Here is a 23,896-nt window from a genome sequence, read left to right on the forward strand (position 1 = left end):
AGGAAGAAGTATCCTTAACTTTTGGCCAAATGATGAGAGACTCGCACAGACACTCGGGAAACAAAAAGAAAAATATCATCAGTGAAACTTCTCACAGCCGACGAACTCCATTTAGGTCTGATTGCCACCCAAAAATTGGATAAAAAAAAAAAAAAAAAAGTCCGTGAAATATCTCTGAATCTATTTTCGAAATACACAAGGAACCTTTCTTTACCGATTACAAAACATTAAGAATTTAAATAGAGAAATAAATCTGAATTAATTTTCATAGAATGGAAATAATTTCTTATATCAATGATAAAATAATAGTCATATTTATATGTGAATCAAATGCATGTTCACGTATTTAAATGAGAGATGTCTGAACTGGAAAAGTCTTTCAATGCCCCTCAATAGGAAAGAATTCCGAGCACTTACAATAAACTTTAATATATAAAAGAAGCAATCTTTAATGAATATATCAATTTCGAAATCCCATTTTCTCTCTATTACACCTGAAAAATTACTGCATACATATATTAATAGGATATATAATAATCTCACTTTTATCTAATGAATGATTCACTCAGATACGTAAATGAGCAATATAAAGTCACACTGCTACTGCTATAAACCTTATATATATAGATATAGAATTTCAAATTTGAATTTGATCGTCCTTTGAAAATTTCTAAACTTTCTGCAAAATTGGAAAGTGGGATTCAATTAATTCCATCTCACAGTTCAATTGAATTTTTTCTAAAGTGACGACACCTTCCACAACCATAGACATCCAGCGACACTTTCTACCTAAAGCTTCGAAGCAATTAATGGCTTAAAGGTTTAAAGGCCACTAATGAATGGCAGGGACAAGGGACAGTGACATTGCCAAATGAATAACACCAATGACACAATCTATTTTGTATCCACAACAGTAGAATGAAGAAGGGTTATACTGCAGTGTTGAAGTTAGTTTAGCTTACTTTTCCTATTTTTTTCACATATAAAGAATATATATATTTATACATTATCCCCTCAAAGTTTCTTTGTCCATTGCACAAAATAATAATATAAAGGTTGCATAGATAAGTTTAAAATCTATGAAAGAACTAAATATATCATTATTATAAGACTATCAGGGGTCCCTTTACCTATACATTTAGAAAGGATGTTGTAAATTGCTTAACATTGGCTCTAGCAATTAGTCTGAGAGAGAGAGAGAGAGAGAGAGAGAGAGAGAGAGAGAGAGAGAGAGAGAGAGAGAGACTTGACTTATCAATAGTATTAAAAAGACAATACCCTCAAAATTGATATTTCAAAACATCAAGAGGAACAAAAAAAAAATGCTAATATTACTCTCTCAGTGCAATATTTAAACTGCCTCCTTTTTCACTTAATCACTGCTATTTTGCACGATACTTTTTTTTATTTTGAGGCTCGCTTTTGTTCCAAAGTATAAAAATCTTCCGTTTCAGATATACTGTAGAAGCATATCCTTCCCAAGAGCTTTGTTATTTTAATAGAATCTTCTTTAATCAGTCACTAAGTATTTGTAAATAATTTCTTATGGCATCACCTAAAAGTCCATAAGCCTAATTACTACAACTGTACAGGAAATCCCACCTGTTTATACATATAATTCTTCTGAGATCCAAACATCTTTTCCAACAATGAATGGAGACTCGTGAGCTTCACCCACCAACTGCCTAATTTCTTCGGACACCGTAACAGCTGACTTTCGAACAGGCGCTGTGTACTTTAAACTTTTATTGATAAGATTAGTAAATTTTTATACAAACAAGTCTCCTCAACAAGCACCTTATCATATTGCTAGTGTACACAGCCCGTCAAAAATGACGACTAAATGATTAGACAGATATGTAAACACAAACACACGCACACAGATTCAACTCCTCCCACCTTTCCAATCTGCAACTAAGGAATGACTACTCCCTCCCCCCTACCCGAGGGATGAGAGACCGAATAGTTATACGTCTGGCAATGCCGCTGAGTCACTGGAAAAAAAAGACACCTAGACACTAGCTCTTAATTATATAGAGGAGATTTTACACAAAGGCAATAAGGTACTTTACCCGATGGTATTTAGAATAACCTTCATGTCCTATGCACCGGCTGACTGGAGACCGAGTATACACTTTTTTGGCCAATGCAAAAACCTTTACCATTCCCTATCGTTAGATAAATTAACAGAAATAACGAACTATTGCTATATTGGCCAAATGAAATATATAGTCTATATCTCAATTCTATTTATTTCAATTGCGAATATATATTTTCTATTCACAATAAAAACAGCGACAAGAGCTGTACAGCATCCTCTACCCTCAAACCAAAGGCAATTAATTCAGAAATACAAAATCACTAGGTTTCTTTATAGCGGCAAAAGTCAGTAACTTAAGGCTTAAAGTCTTAAGGCAACTCATGAAGGGCAGAGGCAAGGGACAGTGACAATGCCATAGACTAGAGTATGACCATATATACATATGACCAACTCCCAAGCCCTTCTCCACACAAGCTAGGGGCATTAAGGGACAGGCAATGGCTGGTGATGACTTAAGAGGTGGACCTATAGGCTTCCCTAAGCCCATCCTAAGCTCATAAGGATGGTGAGGTTGCAGACACTACGAATTTTATTGAGCTTGAGCGAGATTTGTACCCCAGTCCACCAGATCGCCAGACAGGAAAGTTTCCAATACGCCACAACCACTCCTTTCCGATTGACGTTTAATTCAAGGGCTGTCTCCTCCAAATAAGATGGACCAAGTAATCACAGTTTACGAAAAGTCGTTATTGATCACTCTTCCATTAAAGAACAATTCAGCATCTATTTCCTCAATGTTTATCGGTGTGATATCAGTTAAGATGTAATGAAGCATCTTGATGTCTGAGCACGAGGGAGCCAGTAAGTAACAGCGTTGCCAAAAAAGGAACACAATGGTTTAGGAACCACAAATAATCGATCACTCATGGGAGCAAAATATCTTTTCTTGATGTAAAAGTGCAGAAAATCCCATAAGAAACTTGAATGTTGTTTTTCTACCACTGCTGATGTCTACTCATCCAGTTTATCTGATTTGGCAAGTTTCCATTAATCAATACAAAACCATTTAATTAAAGCACGTATCTGCTAACACCCGAACCTTAATTACAATAATATATCGAGCGTTGGAAAAAAATTTTGGTATAAAAAAATATTCATCATTTAACCTCAAGAGCTGACTGGGCGGTCATAAATGCGATTAATTAAATTACGCATATGATATGAATCAAACCTATTACATTGGAAATTAATTTTTGGCACAATCGGTTTGGCAGGGTGCACCAAAAGCATTACAATGGTTGATTTGTTACTGTACAGTTAACCATCGAAAATTACAATGCAAACTTTGTTCTAAAATCTTCGAAGAATTTTGAAATTATACAAACGATACAGACCAGTTTTCTATTGCTAAAGGTCAATGTAAATCTGCTTACGGAGTCGCTGCATAATTTTGTCACTTCTGTAAAGGTTTTAAAGGTCACTCATGAATGGCAGAGGCAATGGACAGTGATAATGCCCTAGAGACTGACCTTTTATACATATGATCAGCGCCCAAGGCCCCTTCCACTCAAACAAGGGCAAGGAAGGGCCATGCAAAGCTGATGATGACTCAGCAGGTAGCCCTAAAGCCCTAACCCAACCCCCATCCTTAGCTCACAAGGATGGAGAGGTTGCAGATACCATAAAAAACTATTAAGCTTAAGCGACTTCGAACCCCTTCCCAGTGATCGCCAGGCAGGAACGTTTCCAACAGGTCACCACAACTCTAAGAGCATTATGCTCTCTATAGCAGTTAGCTCTGACATTGAGGTAATGTCAAAACTTCCGAGTGCGTTACATTACAGCTGTCGATAATGGGTTTACAACTATTACAATCAAAACAGAATATTTTGATTAATATATAGAAAAAGACAAATTAAGTGTAAAGAGAAATTTTTTTGTTTTTGAATCATTGAATCTCAATATTGAAAGCATACAAGACATCACATACCAGCTATGGTGTGTTTTACGATAGAGGATAAAAAAAAATCTCTCGGAATACCTCTCTCTAGTTAGAATAAATTTTTTGGTTTTCCCTATCGTATAACGCAGATATGTTGGTAATAATAAATGTTTGCTACTCTGAGGTAATTTATATAAATTGAATAAATAGAAATTAATTAAAAACCACAACAAAATCGAAGTTCTGACGAGCCTAGTACAATAACTTAAAAAAAAATGAAGGTAAGATGGGTGAAATTTTAATATTCAAAATTTAAAATTGGACGTGCATGCAGCAATGACCACGTTCTATATTGTAGAGAGAGAGAGAGAGAGAGAGAGAGAGAGAGAGAGAGAGAGAGAGGGGGGGGGGGGCACTGAAAGTGGACATTAAAACGATACTGAACTAAAAAGGATAAAAGTAATGAAAAGCGTAATGTGGACAACTTCAGAAACTTGCTTTTGACACGATACTGACAGCGCAATCCTTTTTAAGTTGTACCTCATTAAATTCTCTATAATCAAATAAAAACCTTCCTGTACTTCACTTTCCTTTTTGGGTCGATTTTCACGTTAACATTCTAATGATTTACTTCAAAATCAAACCAATGTTCTCTATTCTTGGGTAGTGTCACAGCCTCTGTACCATAGTATTCCGCTGACTTGGGTTTGAGTTCTCTTGCTTGATAGTACATTTAGGCACACTACCGTTTCCTTATTTCCTTTCCTCAATAGGGTTGTAGCTGAGCTAGTAATAGCAATAATAATAATATCATCTATTAATACCATTTAGCCGAGCGCTGTTCATCTCGTAATATTTTAATTAAAAGAACAAACAGTAAAACTCCCAGGATTAAAGCCAGAAATCATTGTACTATATTGCAAATAAATACATTTACTATAAAACCCCAAACACTATACACTACCCAATGCTCCTACTTGGCATGTTGCTAAATGAAAAAATCAACCTTTTCTCGGAAACACTTTTCACAATGACTTTGTGAGGTCACTTCCCTTTGTGAAGGCCAACCAAAGAAATGTCCTTTTACGCAAGTAAATTTTATCTTTCCTTCCTTATTCAATTTAGCTGTCTCAATTAGGATCTAACAATTCAATTTCGCTCTTGGTGGGATGAAAGGATAAATAGTTATGAATTTTCGGTAAAATCAGAAGAGTACACAAACGAAAATTATATTATATGGTCTTAAAATGCTCTCTATTGTTCTTTACATCTCTTCTAGTTTATCTATTTCTTAGAGTCCTTTCCTCACTTAGCTATTTTTCCAACTATCCTGCTTTTCCAACCAGGATTGTAGCTTAGTTTGTGTTAATAATAATAATAATAATAATAATAATTGGCACTTTACTCTTTAACATATGTAAAATAGATTTGTACTAAATTATGATATTTATAACCAGAAATTAGTAGCAGTTAAATATTTGACTAACCAAATTTAAGCTTGATAAAGCGTTGAGGGGGGGGGGGAGACAATGTACCATTTATTTAAAAAAAAAATCTTTTCTAAAATTTTGGTAAAAAATGTTTCTAACCTTCTTTATTAAGTGATAAATTTCCCATGAAGTCTAAGATGCTGAAATTTTACTGAGGACTTAAAAAGTTTGGTTTATGATAGAATAATATGTACAGTGCTTATCTAACCTGGCAAGTCTTAATTTTTTTTCTGAAATGTTCTTAGTACACAATGAGGTTTAAAGGATTAATTGTCGCTCATGAATGGCAGAGGCAAGGAACAGTAACAATGCCATAGAGATTGTGCCCAAGCCCCTTGTCCTGGAGACCCAAGCAAGGATGGCCAGGTAATGGTTGCCGAAACTCAACAGGTAGACCTATAAGCTCTCACAAACCCACCATTCTCAGCTCACAAGGATATTGAGGTTGCAAACTTTACAAGAAACAAACTATCGAGTTTGAGCAGTCTCGAACCCCAGTTCAGCTGATCACCAGGCAGGGGCATTTCCAATAGGCTATTACAACCTTATGGAATTTTTCTCTTCTCCATTCTCCGATTCGAATCACATACAAAGATTTAATGACTTGCAAAGGTTTAGACAGTAGTCTTCCTCTCTAACTTTTTAATGTCAACATTTCCTTCCTCTCTTTATATAACAGTAGTTTCCCCCCCCCCCTCTCTCTCTCTCTCTCTCTCTCTCTCTCTCTCTCTCTCTCTCTCTCTCTCTCTCTCTCTCTCTCTCTGTATATATATATATATATATATATATATATATATATATATATATATATATATATATATATCACCATCATCATCATCTCCACGTACGTCTATTGAGGCAAAGGGCCTCGGTTAGATTTAGCCAGTCGTCTCTATCTTGAGCTTTTAATTCAATACTTCTCCATATATTTATATACGAGTATATACATACATATGCATATATACTTATGTGCGTATATATATATTGTATATATATATATATATATATATATATATATATATATATATACTGTATATATATATATATATAGATAGATAGATAGATATGCGTGTATATATATATATATATATATATATATATATATATATATATATATATATCTTATATATGTATATATATATATATGTATATATATAATATATATATATATATATATATATATATATATATATATATATATAATATATATATATATATATATATATATATATATATTTATATACACATATATCAGTTTTTCTCTATTTAAAGTTCACAATAAAACAGAAACAACATGAGAGGAACATGAATATATCCCAAGAAATACAAATCTAGTTTATCTACCGCATTTCGACTAAAAAAATATAGGAAAAAAAGTTTTGAGTCAAGAACTTAGAACAAGAGTAAACCCAATACATCATTCTTATAAACAAAGGTTGTCACGGAAATATTATATGCAACAGAATATAAAACAAATAATAATACATATAAGAATAGTTTCAAATACTTTTTTGGAGAAAATATAGATGAGCGCTTTCGAAAGCTTATTACAGCTGTCATTGTGAAAGCTATTCCTTGATTAATAACAATAATAATAATAATAATAATAATAATAATAATAATAATAATATTAACAACCCCAGAGGTTATTCAACTGAAGAGAACCCCGAAGCTGCACTACAGACGTTCACGCTTTCTAGCAGAGGTTCCTTTCCCTATACATGCTGGTGTGAATCGACCCTAAATCATGATATATTTAATAAATTCATAAAATTTATACCTTAAAATACAAGGGATCAAATGAATATTCAAAACCTAAGACGATTTTTTCAATATGAAGATTTTTTTCAGATAACAACACCATCCATCTCGCCCAAAATATATTCCTATGCAAAGAGCAAGTTTGCATAAGCCAGTAAACCTCCCGCTGCAGCGAAGCGCTCAAACATTGCTACGCATATTAGAGGAATAAAAACGAGGATCTCATAAGGCGGAGTATGAACCTTCATGGCGAAAACAAGAGAGATTTTTCAACAGGTATGAAATACGACATTCTAGGGAAATAAATATAAAATAAATAGAAGCAGACTAAAATAAGGTATGAAATAGGAAGCATCTTTTCATTATTCGACTGATTGAATATAACTAAATATTAAAGGTTTAAAAGCCGTCCATAAATGGTAGAGGTAAGGGACAGTGACAATGCCCTAGCTAGTAGGACAATGCCGCGGAGACTTGCCAGGACCCCTCTCCACCCAGGGAGGGACAGGCAATGGTTACTGCTGACTCATGCTCTAAAGACTGACCATATATACGTATGTTCAGCGTCCAAACCCACTCTCCACCCAACCTAGGTTTGGGTAATGTCAGGCAATGGCTGCTTATGACTCGGCAGGTACACCAATAGTATCCCCCAAACCTCCCATCCTTCACACAAAAGGATGGTAAGGTTACAGACACTATAAGAAACTATCGAACTTAAGCGGGACTCGTACCAGAGTACGGCATATCGCTAGGCAGTGGCAGAGTGTATAATTTGCGTATAATAATAACTGGGGGAGTGCAAATCATAAGTAAAATAATGACTCGGGAGTGCATATTCCGGGGGAGTGCATATCCAACGCTACAAGGGACTGAGTCCGTGGAAGCCACTCACCATTCATGGCTAAATAGTAGGTGCAGACAGATGCCAAAAAGACGCTACCAAGTTCCTTGAGTAATGCTTAGACAAGGTCTATTTATGTGTACTTACAGTGAACCGCGTGAGGCGTACTGACGGTAGGCTACTAATCCCCTACAGAGTGATATGTTGGAGAGAACAACATCAAAGGAAAGCGATAAATGTTTGTATTGATAAAGCTGTTCTATATTTATGAAATGAAATGTTAAAATTTTACAATCAATAACACTCGTCTAAAAGCTATATCTATACTACATTAAAAAAATCTATTGTAATAATGGTTTTATTAATTAATTTCTTCAAATACATGCAGATCTACGAGTATCAAACTATAAATTTATGAAAGAAACGCCGGCTACAACTATACTGTTGCTATGCCTTACAAATGTATAAAATGTATCTTGCTTAAAAGCAAAATATATAGAATGTATCTATCACTCATAAATAAAGGTCAAACGATCACCAAACAATTAAAGAAAAATAAAAACATAAAATTGATCGTCACGTAGAAAAGTTCCGCTTCAGCAATTCCTTTTACGAACTTCAAAACACAACAGAGAGAAAAAAGAAATAAAAAAGAAACATCTACTCATTCAACCTGTAAACAAGAGAAACCCTTTCATCCCTCTTGGATAAATACTTTTATTCGACTCGCCTTTCATTCAGGTTAAACAAGGGAGGAACCTTCCCCTCACCTGCATTCATCTGATTAAACCTGATTAACGACATGCGACACACGTACCTCTAATGAAAGACAAAGCTTACAACATGATAAATATCTTACGTCTTCGAGTCACTATATTAAGAAACATGCCAGAGATTTTGTATATCAATATCTATCTATCTATCTCTATATATATACATACACACACACACATATATATATATATATATATATATATATATATATGTATATACAATATATATATATATATATATATATATATATATATATATACAATATATATATATATATATATATATATATATATATATATATATATCAAATCTATATATGGTTATGTTCGGCTTTATCAAACATAATTATAATAATCTAGAGATTGAAGGAATGAACGATAGAAGACGTTTTCACAAACACAAACACACACATACACACACACACACACACACACACACATATATATATATATATATATATATATATATATGCAGTATATATATATATATATATATATATATATATGCAGTATATATATATATATATATATATATATATATATATATATATATCAGCCGGAACTAGTCCACTGCAGGACAAAGACCTCGGACATGTCCTTCCACTCACGTTTGGTTATGGTTTTTCTGTCCCAGTCTCTACCCGAAAATTTTCTTACTTCGTCGATTCAGTGAGAATAACATAATGGGTCCCTAGATATTGCAAAAGAAGCAGTGGAAGAAAAAAGTCGATATACATATATATATATATATATATATATATATATATATATATATATATATATATACATATATATATATATATATATATATATAGAGAGAGAGAGAGAGAGAGAGAGAGAGAGAGAGAGAGAGAGAGAGAGAGAGAGAGAGAGAGAGAGAGAGAGAGAGAAAGTCTCTCTCTCTCTAAGAAAATAGATAAAGAGGGTTTTCAAATATCGAGGAAACGAAGGAATATATAGCCTCTATGGCAACATCTTTTAAGATTGACATCATCAATTTGCGTAGTAATGTTTCTTCCAAAGGTCACCCAGACAAAGACCCAGGAACCTTGGGGGTGGGAGGGGGGTGGGGGGTGGGGGTGGAAGGAGGGAGGACGGTGGAAGGGAGACGAATCTTCAGGACAAAAGTTTAGGAGACGACCTGTTTATATTTTTATATTCCTTCCACAATCTCAGTCGACTGAGAACAACAAAAGATGTGATCAGAAATATCTATACAATCCCTTCACTCTGATTCACGAGTGTCTTAATTATATTATTGTCTAATGGGACAAGTAATTCGTACTCAGTCGATTACGTCGAAAGCAAGAAGTACAATGATATAAAGAAACCAAAGAAGATATACTCCTGATGAGATAAGCCATACGCTTACATATCTGCATCAAGAAATAATGTAAAATAACAAAATAAAAGAACTGGAAAGGGGAGGAGATTGACAGGAAAATGATAATATACTCCGATGAAGTAAATTGTAGTTGGAATTGGGCTCGTTTCTTGGATTTGAATTTTTATGCACTTGTATAATTTTTTTTTTTTCCAAAACATTTCCACTTATACTTTATTCCTTGACCAATTTTGTATTCATATTTTGCACAGCACGAAATACAGGCAAAGTTTTTTTTACTTAGCACATAAAAATACCGGATAAACAATGGGGAAAAAATCACCACTTCAGTGACAACGCCAATTTTGAAATGACATTTTTATTTAGTAGAAAATTACGTCAATACGATTATAAGTAAAAACATTTCTTTCGGCTACTGTACAAAACTTGAAAAAAATAAAACTTACGTATTCTTTGCCTTATATGGCCAGTAATAACATATATTTTCAATAAAATTCAACGCAAAATTAAATACGTTACAGAATTCATTTAAAAGATAATCTATTTATAATTTATGATTATATAAACTGAAATAATAATAAAAATTTGTTGTTACAAATTCGAAATAAAGATAATAAATTTTCTCTCTTCAAAACATCAAGAGATGAAATGAAAAATGGTCGAACAATACCACGTCCAACCTTTATCGAAATTTCTCGCATTTAACTTACAAAAGGCGATAGTTTCTGTAATCTTTACAGTCATTGGTTTCTCTTAATCGTCCAACAATGAAAATCCACTGCATTAGAAAGGTTATGGCCAAAGAATAAATGTTTTCAGATAGATGAAGATGATAAAATCTACGGAAAACACAACCCACGAAATCGAATTGGAAGAGTCAAACGAGTGAATCTAAACTTTTATTGTTGACGAAATTTCTTTTGATTTAAATATATCGACATTTCATATTTTTCATGTATCCAATAGCTCCGTCCCACCAAATGAAATGGCTTCTTTTCAAAAACACCTCTTTCACACTGGGAGCTCAACCATGCTCCGATTTATTACTGAAATACATACTTTTTCGGAAGAGGGGTGAAATCAAAGTATCATCTCTTTTCAATTTCCATATAAAACTCTTAAGAATCTTCTCCCTTGTACAATAAAGTGCCTGAATATATATATATATATATATATATATATATATTTTATATATATACTGTACTGTATATACACATGTATACTTTATACATATGTATATATACATGTGTACTTTATATATATATAACACATTTTATATTCATCATGTGTCAGCTTTCGTGATTTCTACACATATATATATATATATATACATATATATGTATATATATAATACATATAGATACATATATATATATAAATATATATATATATATATATATATATATATATATATATATATGAGTATGCTAATTACGCTGTCCTTATTAGCAGAACACCAGAGGAAGTATCAAAGATAAATAAATTAAAGACAGAGATTATGTGAAAGGAATGTGCAATGGAATATGAAATATCATTGAAGAAGAAATGATTAATGGGGTTGAATCATTTGAATATTTAGGGACTAATAAATGATCTTTAGAATTGGGGTTTAATGAAATATATATATATAAAAAAAAAATAAAAATCAGACAATGGTTATATTAAGTGAAATTTGGAAATCAAGTCGCCTGACAGTACATATAAAAATAAGGTTACACATCAGTTTAGTGAGATCAGTGTTACTTTAGAGTCTAGACTATGGACATGAGTCGTGGTATGGCAATCAAATAATATCAAACAGATTTTGTAGATTTGAGAACAAAGCGCTCAGAAGAATCTTGGGAGTTAAATGGCAGGAGAGGACCAGAGAGGAAACTATAAGAGAGATTACTCGAGTGTGATATGTGGATTGGGGAGGTATATAATTAAAAGCTCAAGATAGAAACGACTGGCGAAATCTAACACATGTCTTTTGCGGCAATAGGCGTAGGAGATGATTTTATATATATATATATATATATATATATATATATATATATATATATATATATATATATATATATATATATATTCCAAATCTCTCTTCCAATGAAATTTGTACAATTTTAAAAATTCAGTTGCAAGAAAATTATTTTACCATTAACAGGGAAAAATGGATCTTATAAAAAAAATCTAAAGTTTCACATACATAATGCTAATTATTAAAAAAAAATTTATGCTGAAAATAATCTAAGGTCGGTCATGAATGGCAGAGGCAAGGAACAGTGACAATGCCCTAGCCTAGAGACTGGTCATATATACGTATTATGATACGCGGCCAAGCTTTCGCTGCACCCAAGCTAGGACCAGGGAGGACAAGGCAATGACTTAGTGGGTAGTCCTATAGGCTCCCCTAAACCACACATTCTTAGCTCACAAGGATGGTGAGGTTGCACACACTTCAATAAACTTTCAACTCTGAGCGGGACTTTATCTTCCGAGCATCAGGCAGGGACATTCCCAATAGTTTACCATAAAGCAAACGAAAGGCCACATAGATTTTTTTTCCATGGATTATATTATTATTATTATTATTATTATTATTATTATTATTATTATTATTATTACTTGCTAAGCTACAACCCCAGTTGGAAAAGCAGGATGCTACAAGCCCTGGAGCTCCAACAAGGAAAATAGCCCAGTGAGAAAAGGAAACAAGGAAAAATTAAATTTTTAAGAAGATTAACATTGAAATAAATATCTTATATAAACTATAAAAACTTTAATAAAACAAGAGAGTACAACATGCCCGAGTGTACCCTCAAGCAAGAGAACTCTACTCTAACCCAAGACATTGGAAGACAATGGTACAGAGGCTATGGCACTACCCAAGACTAAAGAACAATGGTTTGATTTTGGAGTGTCCTTCTCCAAGAAGAGCTGCTTACCATAGCTAAAGAGTCTCTTCTACTCTTGACAAGAATAAAGTGGCCACTGAACAATTATAGTGCAGTAACCACTTGGGTAAAGAAGAATTGTTTGGTAATCTCAGTGTTGTCAGGTGTATGAGGACAGAAGAGAATGTGTAAAGAATAGGCTAGACTATTTTGTATGTGTGTTTAGGCAATGGGAAAATGAACCGTATCCAGAGAGGAAAATCCAAGGTAGTACTGTCTGACCAGTCAAAAGACCCCATAATAGGGATATTTCAAGTAATATCCACTGAAAGCATCAACACTAATTTCTGTAAGAAAGAAAAATAATTCTTACTTTTGATCTAAGAAACACTACGCTTACAATTCTATTTCTCAGCCTAATAAATTTCCTTAACTCAATGTCAATATCTCTTCGACTGATTAAATTCATTCTTTATTTTTTTATTACTACTCTTTGCCATGAATAACTTTATCAATTTCTTAAAAAATGCAACAATTCTCTTAAAAATCATAATAGCCATATTTTCAGTTTCAATGATTTAATTTAAATAAGAAGAACGACCTTTTCATGTAACATCCCTAAGAACTTGAATGGAAAGGAAAAACTAATGATGCTCTTCATATCATATAAAAACATAATTTACAATAAAAACTGAAAGACTGGATGTATTTTGGCCTAACCGCCCAGTCTATGCATTCATTACTTCTAGATATCAAAACCTTGACAGCGAATGTTTTTATTTTGAACAGGCTGACAGAATCCTCTCTTCATAGTTTATATATGACAGATCTATTTAGAAGTTGTTACTGGTCTTAAAATATTCTACATTAATTGTTCATTATCTCACATATAGATTATTTATTTCCTTATTTTCTCTCCTCTCTGGGCTATTTTTCTCTACTGAAGCACTTGCGATAATAGCATCCAGCTTTCCAACTAGGGTTGTAGCTTAGCAAATAATAATAATAATAATAACAATAATGATAATAATAATAATAATAAATAATAATAATAATAATAATAACAATAATAATAACAACAACAACTATATTAAACACCAAAAACCCTGAAGACACGCATCAAAAAATTGTCAACTGAATATATAAATATCGAGATATTGCAAAATACAGTAAAAATTTAAAACTATAACAGCAATCTTAAAACCAACGCAGTTCATCGTCTTATACCTAAAAGTAAGTAAATGGAGATGGGTGAAGACCCCTAAAAGCCAAAAGCTATTACCATCCCCAACATAAAACTCTCACAAGAGATAGGTAATATATTCATAGGTAATCCCCTCCACTGGAAAGAAGACAGAGGATAATGCTATACTATCATTCATGGACGAGATGCCTTAAATTCTGAAAATTGAAGCTTACAATTGAGAAATTTTTGAAACAATGTTAATGATCTCATTTCACAGTAAAATACAAATGAGGTCATTGACAAAGTCAATTGATAAAGTCGACCGAGAGAGAGAGAGAGAGAGAGAGAGAGAGAGAGAGAGAGACTTGTGTAAAACCCATGGTTATATTAAAAAATGAAACAGACGAAATGCATTGTCACACTGCGAGTGTTCTTTTGAAACCGAAAAGAAAATCCACCTGTCGCGAGAGGCTTCATTAACAGAACCTGTCCAGAGAAATCCCAGGATTGTTGGACCACAAAAGCTCATCTTCCTCCACGTGAGCTAATTAAAGAAATTCTGTAAAGTACCCTTTTCTTTTTAAATACAATATATATATATATATATATATATATATATCATTAGTCATTACTAGTCCACTGCAGAACAAAATTGTCCAAACCTATTCATATTATGCGACGTCTGGGTTATCGAAGATAAAAGGATGTCTTATTTCAATTCAGATTTTATATTGATTAGCTACAAAATCTAATAATTACACGATTAAAAATGGAAGAAAATGAGAACAAAAGTAGAAAAGTGAGCAATTGAATTAAAAATAATAATAGTGAAACAGTGACAATACGAAATGAAAAACCATAAAAAAACGAATAAAAAAGGTAGTCGGTGAAGCAGTAATGTTTCATAATGAGTTTTAAGTAAAACTTGCATAAATGAGCAAACGCACACACAGGATAGAGAGAGAGAGAGAGAGAGAGAGAGAGAGAGAGAGAGAGAGGAGAGAGAGAAAGAGAGAGAGAGAGAGAGTTTTAATTTCTACGATATTTGAAGTTCCCAGAATCTTTCCTTTGATCTTTCTCAATACCTTCCCTGATGAACACCAACGCAAAAGTTGCCAGGAATAGTCACACACAAAACCACATCTGATAATGACACTTCAGCCTTTCATGACTGAAGCTTCTCATATCACATATTTTCCAAAGGCTTTTCGAATAATCCTAATACCTACGACTTTCATGACGTACAGTATGTTCTATATATTCGGTGACTATCGTTGCTTAGAATTTAAGCAACGATAATCACCGAATATAGTTTTGTACGTTTTATTATTCAACTTTTATTTTTATTGTCTTTTTAATCAAATAATCAAACCATCTTCCACCAGTGACTATTGTTATTTATATGGATCTATTTTAGATGCTAAATACATTATCATTATCAACATCATTTCAATTTTATCTGATAAAAAGCTATAAGATGGAAATCCAGTAAATGAACAAATAGGTCAATTGCTTGAAATGTCAATATTTCCATAACCTCTCCATTTAACCACAACCCCGAAAAAAACTTATTTCTTGTGAGTTTGATATTAAAATTATTATATATATATATATATATATATATAGAGAGAGAGAGAGAGAGAGAGAGAGAGAGAGAGAGAGAGAGCTGAAACACCAGACACCATTTACTAGCAATATCTTCCACATTACCTCTGAATAATGCAAACCCAAATATCTTCATTTCTTTTACCCAAATATGGGTATTTTACAGCAATTATTTCCTAGCAAAGAGCCCAGCAGTACAGAAAAACGTCTAATTGTCACAGATTGACGCTCTCTCTTTCTCTCTTGTACAAAACATCACTGGTATATATAGCAGGAAAATTGTTACAATACCACACCATCCTGACTAAATTGTTTTTTTTTTCCCTCATAAACTGCAAATAAAACTTCCCATGCGTAATCTCTCTCTCTCTCTCTCTCTCTCTCTCTCTCTCTCTCTGTCTGTACCCTTTTCCAATATTTCGATGTAATTGCTCGTCAAGTCTCCCCCTGAAGAACTTCAAGATCCATCTAATCTTGGTCAGTTTCGCTTTAATTAGCTATTCACTAGCGGATTAACTTCCCCTTTCCTCCTTCCAGATGGTATTTCTTCTCCATACCAATATTCTGTCACCACTTCCTTTGTTTTAAATTATACTATTTCCTGTCTTTTATCTCATATGAAACAAAAATAAAAATCTAATTTCAACAACAGCAAAGTGTGAGATTATGAATAACTTACACTGTTAGAAATATAAATAAACGGAATTAATCGGAAATTTTCCGTAAAGATATGCTATTCTCAGCCGTATTTCAGTAAAATACAGGCTACCGTAATTTTTAACCTACTTTTTTATCATCTTTTACGGGTTGGAGACCGTAATATCACTCCTTTACGTCAATGAGTCCGTTTTTTAAACGGTAAATGCCTGGCAACATTTATTCCAGGATTTTTACCGTTTTTACTACAAAATTTTAATTGTGTATGCTTCATGAGACAGGCTGGACTTCATAATAATAATAATAATAATAATAATAATAATAATAATAATTTTATTATTATTATTATTATTATCATCATCCTTTCGTACGCGATTATCTATGCAATTTAAGCGATCTCCAAAATTACAGAGACTTGCTTCAACATTTTGCGGTTTAATACAGAGGGAGTTTAAAACGCATACACACAACACTATAACTCACAAAGCGAGGTAACATCCCTTAATACAAATTTTATTGTCGGCCATATTCTTCCTATGGATATTTAACCTCATTTAGTCCTTGATATTCATCAAAGTCCATCATAATAATGAGGGTCACCATATGATTGTTTCTATCACGTTTCATCAAAATCCTTTCAGACACAAAGAAGATATTTTGTTAAAGCACAAACAAAAAGATACCCAGACGCGAATTGACGACAGGAAATATTTCGTGCTTGGTTCGAGAGAGAGAGAGAGAGAGAGAGAGAGAGAGAGAGAGAGAGTTTAGTTATTCTTTGTAAGCTCAGATGTTGAGATCGTTATAGAATGAACAAGAAAATTATCTTTCAAAACCTGAATTCAATTTGGTTTTCTGGATGAACAATTTTTAAACAGTGAACCTTTAGACAACTAGCTTTTACGAGGTCCTTCCTAAATTTGGGACACTTGCATATCTAGAATTCAATACCACAAAAGTAATAAATGTATCGAGTCCATGAAATTATTTTCTGTCAGATGCCAATTAAATAAAATAGACTCCCACCGTTAAATCTTATCTATTAAGCAAAAAATTACACCGTATTATCTTAACATAAACTTATGTGGAAGCATTGAGTCGTAATTTTGCAATGCTACGTTTTTTCTTTTGGGAGGGGGTAAGGGGAATAGAAAAAAAGCCCTTTTTATCCTCACGAGTAATGAGAATCTTTGTCTCCATAATTCTAGGGGAATCATATCTTTAGCATTACATCTTAAAAATAATGATATAATTATCAACATGTAGAAAGTCTGTAATAAAACAGAATAAAAGATATCTGCTTCCGCAAGAAGTAAATGAACAGAACAAGCTCCACTTTCCAAGTCCTGAAAAGCCAGGCATAAACATTCATACCAGCCCCCGTCCACTTACTGCCGGCCAAAGGACATCTCTTAAGGAAAATAAAATGATAAAAGGACCCTCATCATGAACGACGACATTCAACAAGTGAGGGCGTTTGTTACTGACCACAGAGATCCCTATGGAACACTTCTCTCTCTGCAGTCATTTGCAATATCTCCTCTATATCACAAAGAGCAAGTGTCTGGCTAAAGATATAAATATACATCTCACCTACATATTAAGAACAAGTGTCTGGTTATATATATATATATATATATATATATATATTTTCCGGTCACGGTAAGCTCTCCCTTCCCGTCCCTAGGGTATGGGGGAGATAAAGTAGTCATACCCTGGTGAGGTGGTAGTGCGTGGGTATCTAATTATTGAGCCTTCATTTTTTGACGGGTCGCATACTCAGTGTGTGTATATATATATAAATATATATATATATATATATATATATATATTCTTTCCGGTCACGCTGGATGGCATTGCCAGATGAATAACTAGTCGGTCTCTCCCCGTTCCTCAGGCAGGGAGGGGTATCCGAGAGGTACACTTGAAAACCATAACTGCCGATATGTGTGGTACATATCTATGTAAATATCAGGTTATTTTCAACGGGTCACGTACACTAGATTAACATAAACATTAATGAAGAATTTACTGGAATTAAGGTCACATTTATCAAAGACAACATGAATTACTAACAAATGTAAATATACGAGTGACATTCAATCAATGGAAATCAAATTGTAATGCTCCCGAAACATCTACTCCTAATACTAAAAACTATATACTGTAGATCAAATAAAAAGCCAATTTAAAGGTTTAAATGCTGCTCATGAATGACAGAGGCAAAGGACAGCGACAATGCCTTTGAAGCTGACCATATATGAATATGATAAGCGCTTAAGTACCCTCGCCACCCAAGGGAGGGCCAGACATTGGCTGCTGATAACTCAAGAAGACCTATGTTCCCCAAACACCCGCCTCCCCCTATCCTTAGCTCAAGAGGATGGTGAAGTTACAGACACTATAAGAAACTATCGAGCTTGAGACACTCGAACCCTGTCTGGCAGATCACCAGGCAGGGACGCTTCCAATAGGCCACTACAACTAGTTCTTTTAACCCCCTAAAGATACTTACTCGAACAATATATATTTATAGTATTCCTTGTAAATTAATTTCAGGAAATAACTTAAACAACTGAATATTGTAATAAGGGCTGGGGAGTCGGGACTCTGAACATCCGACTCCTATAATTTTTTTAGAACCGACTCAGACTCCAATTTAAAAAACATAATAATTAAATATTTTTATATAATTTTCTTATTTTATGTTGCCTATTAGTCAAAATAGCATTTCATGATTACTAGCCTACTAGCGTAGTAAGTAATTGTTTTATTAAAATATTTCACGTAATTTCTTGGATTCAGCTTTTCCTAGGTTACACGAAACTGTAATCAAAACACCCGTCATTTCAAGATGTTTACATATAAATAATGACTTAATTCTAAGATTATTCATATACGTGCTGCATAAAACTATGAATCAGTAACAACTCCTACCTTTTAAATGGCTAATGGTGATTAAATGAAGAGTTAATCGTGAAATAAACTTTTATGTCCAAAGACTCGTGCGTGAAGAGAACAGCTGATCGCGTGTATAATATTATTGTTTTGGTTTGCTGATGGATGAGAGATGGCAGGAACTATATGTGTTTCCCAATGACTGCCTTTATTCGAGAGGGTGTTACAGAAAACGGCGGGTAATATGAAACGTTTATTGAGCGACTTTGAAAAAATGTGACCAAGGATACCAAAAGAGAATATTTCTAAAAAAAATGTGACCTAGGATACCAAAAGAGAATATTTCTACAGCGCAAAAATTTCATTTTTGAGGAGTCGGAGTCGTTAAATTGGCCTCGACTCCGACTCCCCAGCCCTGATTGTAATTTGTAATGAATAGTCTCTCTCTCTCTCTCTCTCTCTCTCTCTCTCTCTCTCTATATATATATATATATATACACACACACATTTTATATATATATATATATATATATATAATATATATATATATATATATACATAATTATATATATATATATATATATATATATTATATATATATATATATATATACATACATAGATATTATTTTTAAAGTCGACCTTGATGCTAGTGAAGTCAAATTCCAATAAGCCCTAATAAGGAAAACTGACGCCTTCAAATATCACCATTGATTTCGACGGTGCAGCTTTAGCCCAGTCGTCTTATTCCTCTTCAACATCCCCCAACCCCTTCCTGTCCTCTTTTCCTGTTAGACAATGTATATTTTCCTTATCTTGATTTTTCTTGTTTCCTCCTCCATCGCTTCCTCCCACTACCATGTAAAGACCCATATCCTAAAAGGACCATTTCCTCACCGTCATTACTCTTCCCTTTTGACGTATCGAAGATGATTCCTTCTCCGTTTACTTTGCTTACTCACGATACATTAACAATAATTCTCATTTCCTCCTTCCATACTATCCTCTTATCACTTTCATTAATTCGCCGCAGCATCTAAATTTTCTTTTCCTAAACCTTGTTTTTTTCTTACTTTCCTTTTGCTAAGTATTGGAAATTCTTTTTTTAGAACATTTCCAAACCTACTTTTTTTCTCTTATTCCCTTTGGTCCCAGTTTCTTACATAGAAAATATTTCACCCCAATCCCTTTCCCTTTGGCGTCACAAAACTTTTTCTTTGTCTCTGCTCCCTCCTTTCGAACTTCCAAGCCATATGCGTCTCCGACCCTCACCCTTACCGTCCGATACCTTATCCTATTTCTGCGTTAGCTTTCACTCTCTTTTTACTTCGTTTTCTGTATCAGTATAGTGTTTACATGTTTAAACTGATATATATCTCTTTTGGATTAAGTTATCTTCAATGCTTCATCGTTCATGTTAAGGCATAGTCAATGGTGCTTCTCTTCGGCAAATTAATTTCAATCGCCTCCTCTGCACGAAATCGAAGTCCTGAATTGGGCATCAAGGATAGCTTCGAAACGCTGCAGTAAACAAAGTTTGTGAATAAACACACGTTAGCTCAAAGGAATCCTGGACCCAATTCAGAAACAGCCCAGGAGTTACAACAATTAGTTGCAACTGGATAACATTTGTTCTTTTATATTAACACTAGTGTACGCAACCCGTCAAAACTGACGGCTAAAGCACTCCATTCTCACCAGGATATCTATAAAACAAATGAACTACATTACAACTACAATTGGCGAAATATATGAAACGAATACTAAACTCTTACCGACTCGAAATGCAATCTCTGACGATGCGAATACAAACGCTTGTGATACTGTTGGCTACGCTGCTTGTAAAACAATGTCGCTGAGCTTATAAATACGAAACCAAAAGCATTTCAATTAATCTTACGAAGTGCTGTATATAAAAATATTGTTATTTGGTAACAGCACTTCATAAAATTAATAAAAATACTTTTGATCACGCATTTAAAAGTTCGGCGACTTTGCTTTACGGCCAACGCCTTAGCATTCCGTTTCCTATTTGCTAAACACAGTGTTACCAGCTAAAATGTCCAGCTGTCAGGCGTCTCCTTAGCTTCCGGGGAAGAGTACCGAAATTAATGAAGCTAACTGTACAATGATGAGAGAGAGAGAGAGAGAGAGAGAGAGAGAGAGAGAGAGAGAAGGTTATGGGTGTCCCACTCCCTTGAAAAACTTTTTCTTCATAAAAATTTAAAACAATCTTCGTTAAGACCAATGTCTGATTCATTCACATAATTCCATATACGCTGTGTAATACAAAAATACAATATTTTCTACTAAGCCCGTAAGTATCTTCAAAGTGAAGAGGGGAAAGTAGAGGAAAACACAACACTTTTTCCCAAATGTTAAATGCTAAATACTTCCATATTTTCACTGGCTGTTCCTTTCACTCCTATCTCATAAAAATCATATCTGATGCATAAATAGATGCAATTGATTCAATTTATGTCAACTTAACGAGTTACAGGTGAAAAGCAAATATTTTTACGTTGTGGGATAGTCTTTTGCTGACCGACTAATGTCTTTTATTCTAAATATAATAAAATAAAGATGAATTTGATAAGTATAAAAGACTATTGCAATCTGTTAATAACATGTCCTCTCATCAAACGAAACGATTTCAAAATATATTTTATTTTTCCTTGTTTCCTTTCCTCACTGGGCTATTTTCCCTGTTGGAGCCCACGGGCTTATAGCATCCTGCTTTTCCATCTACGGTTGTAGCTTAGCAATTAATAATAATAATAATAATAATAATAATAATAATAATAATAATAATGGTAAGAACTTGCAATTGCAAGACAAAAGATTAGTGCGTCTGCTCCATAAAAATGAGTTCTGATACTGAGGACTCAGAACAGCTTTCCGTTATCAAATAGACATAACACCAAATTTTTTCCAAAGGAACAGTTCTCCTAAAGATGATTATTCAATAGACTGAAGACATTGAGCGTCGCATTACAAAGGTTGGCGTATGAACGAGGGGTCGTATCAGGCTTCCGTAGTTTTCCAAACATTAAGCCTGAACAAACCCTAAACTATTCTGTTTCTAGTTACGGACTTTTCAAGGCACAAATAAGGGAGTTTATGATATACTTGAAATAAAGAAATTCATACTGACTACATACTCTGAAACATTTTTTACGCTCAAGCTATTTGGAACTTTCCAACCCTTAACCGCCAAGCGTTTTCTTTTTCAAGCACATTTTACAATATATTATTTTGTTTAAATTGCGCTAACAGCCTTAATTTTCGTCATAGAGAGGTCAGGATGGTCTCATTATTTTGGAAAATGCCTGAAGTTTCTCATAAATTTATCAAAAATATGCAAAAACAAATTTAAATAGCAGTTTTTTGCAAGGACGTAAAGGGATGAGTTTTGTGAAACGTACCAGTACGTCCATTGGGGGTAAAAGGGGATATACTTGAAATAAAGAAATTCATACCGACTACATACTCTGAAACATTTTTTAAAAATATATCTCTCTGGATAAGGTTTCATAACAATGATATGTTGCATCTTATTGTGATCACTAAATCTAGTAGTGGTAGTAGTAGTAGTAGTAGTAGCAGTAGTATCTTCAGCGAAGTGTTTTGTGTTCAGCTCAGTCTAAAGGAAACTACTATAGTCATCACATGAAGCTTTTCGTCAAGAACAGTAAATAAACTTTTGCCAAGGGTGATAAATGAAAGTTTCAAATAAAATCAATAGGAACGAGAATTCACTATAAATATGAGAGAGAGAGAGAGAGAGAGAGAGAGAGAGAGGAGAGAGAGAGAGAGAAAATTAACCGTAACTAACCCAAATTGAATAAAAAAGAACAATCAAGACTGCATAACGTTGCTCAACGTTATGCAGCAATCATTAAGAGGTGGGGGGTCGGTTAAATGTAACTGAAGAAATGAAGACAGGTATGAAAGTGTTCTTGGATATTGCTGGGAATCCGGGATCTAAGATCTCCCAAACTTCGAGATCCTGTTTAGCCTTCAATAATCATTTCCTCTCTTTAATTGGTATACTTATTTGTGACTTTTATTGGGAGCTTGTGACCCGAAATTGAGGATGTATAAATAAAGGGATGTATTGAACTTTGTTCAAGGCTACTGTATAAGCCATGATTCTATCAAAGAAGGCTTTCGTTTTCATTAGTTTAAAAGAAGGTGGAATTTCAAGTGTCTTGAGCTACTAAACTCTCTCTCTCTCTCTCTCTCTCTCTCTCTCTCTCTCTCTCTCTCACCATTACTGCAATCTTCACCTAGCAATCATGGGAAACTTGCCAGTATATGTGTTAGTTACTTTTCCCTTAACAATCTACAGAATAACTATGCAAATTCCATACACGATTTATCATATTTACTTTTTTAAATCCCTTTGACCTATCTTCATCAGGCCATCAACAATTACTCGATAAACCCATCTCTTGATTTCCTTTGCAATTGCAATCA

This window comes from Palaemon carinicauda, chromosome 3 (genome assembly GCF_036898095.1).
Source record: "Palaemon carinicauda isolate YSFRI2023 chromosome 3, ASM3689809v2, whole genome shotgun sequence".
NCBI classification, from domain to species: Eukaryota; Metazoa; Arthropoda; class Malacostraca; order Decapoda; family Palaemonidae; genus Palaemon; species Palaemon carinicauda.